This window comes from Adiantum capillus-veneris, chromosome 26 (assembly GCF_014529385.1).
Source record: "Adiantum capillus-veneris isolate H3 chromosome 26, ASM1452938v2, whole genome shotgun sequence".
Lineage (NCBI taxonomy): Eukaryota > Viridiplantae > Streptophyta > Polypodiopsida > Polypodiales > Pteridaceae > Adiantum > Adiantum capillus-veneris.
Genome location: NC_140956.1, coordinates 34373434 through 34380909, shown reverse-complemented (window position 1 = coordinate 34380909; position 7476 = coordinate 34373434). Strand labels below are relative to the sequence as shown.

The window sequence follows — 7476 nt, the reverse complement described above, 5'->3', positions numbered from 1 at the left end:
ATTTGTAAGGCTCCCATTATGAGGAGAAGCCATCGTGCGTAAAGGAAAATCACTCGCCGGAAACCAAAATTTTCACGGCCAAAAATCAGGGGCAACTTTAGGGGCCTCGGGGGCGGAAGCCCCTGAGACTTTTTTTTCCCTCGCCGGAATATTCCTTTTCGTTGGAATATTATGGCCGGACGGTGGCCGAAAAGTGGCCGAAAAACAACCGTCGGTTGGCCGGTGGCCAGTGGTCGAAAGTCAATGGTCGGTGGCCGGTGGCCGAATTCAAAAGCGGACTTGTCTTCTCAAGGGCGGCCACACATAGGCGGATTGGAGGATCCGATTTGGACTTATCTACACAAGGGCGGCTACACATGGCTGCCTCTCATGAGAGAGGGCAACCCTTTTGGCCTATAAAACGAGGCCATTTCTACACACATTATATATAGTGTGTGAAGTTGATGCAACAAGGTGAGGGTGAGGTGGTGAGAGTGAAGAAAGGCGGGAGCTCCATTAAGGGTATAGTCCCTTTGTAAACTACTTCTTGTTTTGAAGTACTAAAGCCATTGAGTGGCTGCTTTTCCGTGGACGTAGCCCATGGGTTATCACCAAAATTGAGATCATGTACAATATATCTGTCATCCATAAATTTGACTACAAGACCAAGTCTAGCAAGTGCAGATAAAGACAAAAGATTCTACTTGATCCCAGGTACATAAAGTGCATCAACAAGTGTGGAAGAACTCCCATTTGCAGCAATAAAGCACAATCTTTCCAACTCCCTGAACTGGATAAGAGGCATTGTTGGCACAAGTAACTGAATTCCCATAAGGGACAGACTCAAGAGAAGTGAACAAATCAGGATCTGAGGTAATGTGCTTTGTAGCACCACTGTCAAAATACCACACATGTGAATCTGCAGCAACTGACACGCATGCATCATGGATAGTAGGATTATATAGACACACTCTGCTTTAAAAGTCCATTTTGCGTCAACATCAGCATCACAGTCTCCTTTCACTAAAGACTCAATAATAGCTGCGTTTGTAGTGGAACCGGTATTTGCAATGGAACCACCCTCTTTCTTCTTTGCCTCTTTTGCCTTCAACTTAGGAAACTGCTTGATCAAGTGATCATTTGCTTTACAATAATGGCAATGTATCTTCTTTTTGTGCTTATCACCAGAATTTCTAGAGGAATTGCTATCAGAAGAAGCATTAGGAACAAGTGTTTTTTCACTCGCAGAAGAACCATAAGAAGTGGCTGCATTGTTGTTACCACCCTTTCTTTGATCAGCAATAAAAGCATGTTCAATTGCACGTTGTCTACTCCTTTTTTTTCTAAAAAGTGACTCTTGCAACAACAATGTGCATAATGCATCAAACTTGACAACTTTAGAATTTCCTTGGGTCATAAGTTTCCAAGTACTAGCAAAAGTCTGGTAAGAATCTGGTAAGACATCAAGAATAGTATGCATAAGGGAACTGTTTGAAATGACTTCACCTACAGAAATAAGTTGTTCATTGATATCCTTGACACCAGCAAGAAAAGTGTCTATATCATCTTCCTCAGGTATAATCTTTGACTCCATATCTTTATGCAGCAATGCAATTTTAACCTCATTGCGGCTTGCATAAAGACCAGCCAAAATATTACAAGCCTGTTTTGCAGATTTCACTGAGAACGAATGTGAGGAGTAATGGTGCGCTTCACAGACAACACAATCAATACATGAGCCTGTGAATCCTTTACATCCCAAAGAGTTTGCAAAACAACTCTAACAGCAACAAGACTTGCAACATCGCCTACATCCTCAGAACCATGACGTACATCAATGCCCTGCACAATATTCTAGACGTCCTTTGACACAAGAACATGTTGCATCATGTAAGTCCACATAGGGTAATTATCATTCAACCTGTCCTCAGCAGCAACAAACATCTTGAACACATCTGTGTTGTTGTCAGCCATGGTAAATATTGCACCTGATGTGAAAACTGCCCGAAAAGAGGAGAAACGAAGCGGGAACAACACGTGCTATATAGCACAAACCCTAGAAAACTGTAAGGGACCTGTTATGCATAGAACGGTAGTGACAAAAATTCTGCACAAAATGATGAAGTAGCATGTGTAGTACTTTCTGTAGTGGAAACAGAGGCCGAAATGAGCTCGAATAAAAAATTGAAGAAAGTGAGCAGGCGCGTGCTGGAGCTGCTGGCGACTAAGCTCAAGAGGACGCAACCTGTTGTGATACCAATCGTTGGAATTAGGGTTGCTGGAAAACACAGACAACTTGGAGAAGACGAAGGAAGCTCAAGGCACACAATAGAGATTGTTTTACTTAGTGTGCAATGGAAAGATAGATAGCCCAAGAATCAATGGGCGTTTACACAATGCACGGGAGAAACAACCTCCTAAAGAGAAAAAAAATGCCACGGCGGTCCTAAATGTTCGTACACATCACTACCACACGTAAATGGTAACACACATGCGATCACATTATGCACGTTGAGGTGTTTTACAATCATTGGTAATCATTAGCAAAAATTATTATTGGTGCTTACTTGTCAATAATCCGACGGGTTGTGCGGAAATTACTGTCCATAATGGCTACTAGATGAACGGCCCTAATCCCTTGCCCCAGGACCCTGTACCTTGACGGTCCTGGAAGCATCACTTGGTGTCCACTATCCAAGGTCCAATGCAACACATACTTTGTCCAAGGCATCGAGGGGGGCGACCCAACACATACATCTCTATCCTCTAGTTGGGACAACTGTCACCATATGAATAACGTGTATTAAGTGGGAGTTGGTCCTCCACCTTGTGAATACTCGCATAAGCATGACCATTATCATAGTCAATATTAACTTTAATTTGATAATATCCGTGGAAGCCATCAATATGTTGTTTAATTTTGTAGAAGATGTCTCATTTTGTTCTACTTAGTGCAAATGCATCCGACCAAAAAAAAAATCTGTGAATCAAAAACAATTGTTCTAGTTAGTGCAAATGCATCCGAGTAATTCTTTTGATGTGAATCATTGAAATCAGACTTCTACCCAAATTTTGCAAGCAATCATAGTGTGGGAAGGCGATATAAAAATGCTGGCATTGATTATAACATTTTATATGGAGTGTTAATGCATCACTTGATCCCTATCTGTGTCTTTATCTACAATTGGTGAGCGTTAAAACCTTGAGAAAGAGAGAGATTGGCACATAAGCTTCAATTGGCCAAGAAATCCAAGACAAGGCTTGAACCCACAACTTTATTGCTCGCTCTCCTGCTGTTTTCCATTTGAAAAACCAGATAAAGGAATGGAGTCCAAATTTTGTACTACTTTTTGCATTTGGGACTCTGAAAAATCGGTTGTATGTACAACAGTTTGAGCTTGCTCGACCAATCAAATTCAAGTCATGACTAGCTGACCATGGTATGACTTTAATCATGAGAGAATATGGCCTTCATGAGGAGTGCTTGCACATGCCAGCAGATAGCTTGGTGCTGCTATTCTCAAAGCCCCATTGAATTTGCCCAGCTTTGCCCCATTCAATACACTCAGATTTCTGTGGCCAAGTGTTTGGACACATCCATTGTGTCCCCGAAAGCCCACCCGGCGCTACAGCCGCACTCCTGAGCAATTGGCTCAATTGTTGAGGCAATTCTCCATGCCATTACCATCTCACATTTGCCTCTCACACCACAACTTTCCTGTTTCTCAGAAAACCTGCTGCCTCTACGCTCACATCACTACCCCTTCTGACATACACATCCCCACCCTTCATAAAAGGCATTTCTTTCATCTCTCTGCAACAGCTCATTGCAGCCCTCTTCATCGTGATCCATTCCTTGTCATCCGAGTCGAATGCATCAGTAAAGTGCCTCTTCATTAATGAAACACTTGAAGCGACTGGCTGCGGTGTAGCCATCGATTGAAGACAGAACTTAGACAGAGCGCGCCTGGAACCAGGTGCCTCAGAACCACTCCCTTCGTTTTGTAACAAGTCGAGAGTGTTCCGTGGAGATAACTGCTCATGCTTAACCTCATCCCCTGCTGTGTTGCTGCAGAGAAATGGGTGTTGTAGAAGCTCTGATGCTGTCCATCGTGCTTTGGGATCTCTCTGCAAGCAATGAATTAAGAAATCCCTAGCATCAGCAGAGATTGCTTCTGGCAAAGGCCGGTGGGTCTTCTTCTGAGCACCCAAGCTTGAAGAGTGCTGCACCGATGTCAGAGATGTGACCCCAAGGTGGGCGCCCTTGGAACAATTCCACAAGGGTGCACCCAAGAGACCATATATCTGAGGCAAACCCTTGCTCAACACCTTGAACTACCTCTGGGGCCATCCATAAGGGAGTGCCCTTCAACTCTGATTTGTTGGCTGATCCTTCTTCATGCTCCGAGGCCGCTACTCGCTTGGCAGCTCCAAAATCAGCGATCTGGACGCCGGAGGACCCGATCAAGATGTTCTGGGCCTTGATGTCACAGTGCACGATCCCATTGAGATGCAAGTATTCCATTGAGATGCAAGTATTCGAGACCCTGTACAATCGAGCAGGCGTAGTGGCGAATGAGCTTCTCTTCGAGGCGACCGCCAGAGCGTTTGAGGAGATTGGAAAGGCTGCCCCTGTCCATGAATTCAAGGAAGAGATGGCGGGGGGTGCCGTCGGCGGGGGTGAGGTATGAAAGCGGAGAGGAGGAGGAGGAGGAGCTCGTGGAGGAGAGGGAGAAGAGGAGGGGGAGAGGGGGGATTTGAGAGCGAAGGGGAGGCCGAGGGGCAGGGAGAGGGCGAGGGAGACGCGAGCAGAGGAGCCAGAACCCAGGGTGCAACAAGGGAGCCACCTCTGGATCTTCATCTCCGCTTTGAAATTGAAAAGGTTGATGGGCCTTTTCCGAAAGAAGGAGGCTGCAGGAGGAGGCTTTTATCTATTGGTAATTTGGTATCTCGCCACGTGGACGCTCGGACAAAACGATTCCGTTGCGCCTGCCTGGTCCAATCATCCGCCGGCCTTGTCACTATATGGCACGGCTCTATCCAGGGGGGATCTAAGGCCCAAATTTGGCGGCACGAGGCGGCTTTAATCTCGGCCGTCGGATCACGTAGTGAACTGGGGGTAAACTCGGGGTGAACTAGGGGTGAACTCGGGGCAAAAATGGCGCCCCGAGTTCACTCCTAGTTCACCCCTAGTTCACCCACCTCGCGGGGGGTGGGTCCGAACCTGGGACGTCTCAGTTGTCACACGAATGCCCTACCACCACGCTAGCGCGCGTCACTGTCCATGTTGGCATGGCACATGATCATATCCTAGTTTAGGCGCCCCTAGTTCACCCCCAATTCACCCACCCCTAGCTTACCCGCCCCTAGTTCACCATTAGTTCACCCACCCCCAATTCACTGTGTGATCCGACGGCGGAGATTAAAGCCACCTTGCCCCCCAAATTTGGGCCCTAGATCCCCTCTGACTCGGATCCGTGCCATAAAGTGACGAGGATCCGCCGGCTCTCCTCTACTGCATTATGATTTCATGGTATGTGCAAGCTGCCGTCTCGGTACAAATCTCGCTACTAGCTAGGCATATTTCAAACACAACGGCATTTTCTGTTCTCATGTATGAAGCCTTAAGGTCACAAAGCTAGTTTGTAAAGAGCTGCAAATGCAATGTGGCTCGCCCCAACGCTTGCAATGCCATGAATTTAGCCGTCTTTGCCTGCCAGAGTGTGAGCCACGCAACACTTGCCTTTCTCTCCACTGGCTGTGCCTACTCGTTATTGGCTCTTTCCACCTCCAGGCACCGATTTCCACCTCCTGGCACCGGTTTCCATCTCCAACCATGTGACCATGGCAAGCCTAGTTTTTTTTGCATGCTTTAATTACTCGAGCTTAGTAGGCACAATTACCTCCTACGGATAACTATGCTATATGTGACCAAGCCCTTACCTCCCTTCAGCACTATATAACAAAGGGTCTTCCAAGCAATGGGATCGACATATGATGGCTATGAAAATTGAGGGGTGGATGGCGACAATGTGGTAGGTGTGGAACTTAACGAGGGACGATGGTATAGGCACTCTAGGACTGCATGGTGGGGATATGGCATAGATGGTGCCATCTCCACAAAATCAACCTCCACCACCACTAGAGCGTTTGTAGTCGTGATGGCTCACATGGGTATCAATTGGATACATGTGCTTGGCGCTAGCCTACATGGTCAACAAATAAAATTGGAGTAAACCATCAACAATATTACCTAAGAAAGATGAATACAAGAGAGAGAGAGAGAGAGAGAGAGAGAGAGAGAGAGAGAGAAACACTAAAGAGAACTTAGAAGTAAACGTTAAAAGAAAAATGAAAGAGTAAAAAAACACCTATTTATATGGACTCAAAAAGTCTTTTGATTTTCCATCTTGATTTGTATTTTGACTCTTTCACCTTCATTTGTCTTTTCATTTCCTAAACTCAACCTTCACTTGTGCACTTAATATGTTTTGAAAGAATTTTATATTTTTGAGATTGGGGAGACCTAGTCCTTTCCTCCACCATACCTTCCCCCTCCCCTGAGCTTTGATACTAGTGTGAGACTAAAGGGACCGGAGGAGCATGCCACTTTCCACCCCATTGTGCCCAATATAGGCTTTGCCTAGCTAATTATAGGACCCCTGTACCACATGTCCGTCTTGGCCCTTGGCGTGCCTGGTCTTGCCTTAGACCTGCCAAGACGTATAGGAGATGAAGGTGAAAGCCGAAGCTATCGATGATGCCATGAATACAATTGTGACTCCAAACATAGAAGGGAGCAATGTGGATGACATCTTGGATGAGGGTGTGGATGTCTTGATGTGGAAAGATATTCAAAAATATAGGGTTTAAGCTGAGTTTGCAAAGACAAGATGGAGGTTGTTTTAAGTCAATTCAATGTATTTCAACAAATTTTCTCAGAACGCAATTAGACATGTTTCAGTGAAATGCAAGCATCTCCTTGTTTTCATTTTGCTTGTTTTTTATGAGTTTTAAGTTCAATTTATAAGGTTTTGCCATTCATTAAGTCCATGTAAGGTGCGACTAGGTCTCCCCAATCTCAAAAATATAAAAATTCTTTCAAAACATATTAATAGCACAAGTGAAGGGTGAGTTTAGGAAATGAAAAGACAAATGAAGGTGAAAAAGTCAAAATACAAATGAAGATGGAAAATCAAAAGACTTTTTGAGTCCATATAAATAGGTGTTTTTTTACTCTTTCATTTTTCTTTTAGGGTTTTCTTTTAAGTTCTCTTTAGTGTTTCTCTATCTCTCTCTCTCTCTCTCTCTCTCTCTCTCTCTCTCAATGTTGTATTCATCTTTGTTAGGTAATATTGTTGATGGTTTACTCCAATTTTATTTGTTGACCATGTAGGCTAGCGCCAAGCACATGTATCCAATTGATACATGTGAGCCATCACGACTACAAACGCTCTAGTGGTGGTGGAGGTTGATTTTGTGGAGATGGCACCATCT

The 7476-nt window shown here is 44.9% G+C and overlaps 1 pseudogene; it reads right to left on the bottom strand.

Annotated features, from left to right (window-relative positions):
- Positions 1–3032: 3032 nt before the first annotated feature.
- On the bottom strand, positions 3033–4840 carry LOC147423234 (mitogen-activated protein kinase kinase kinase 20-like; annotated as a pseudogene).
- Positions 4841–7476: the final 2636 nt, after the last annotated feature.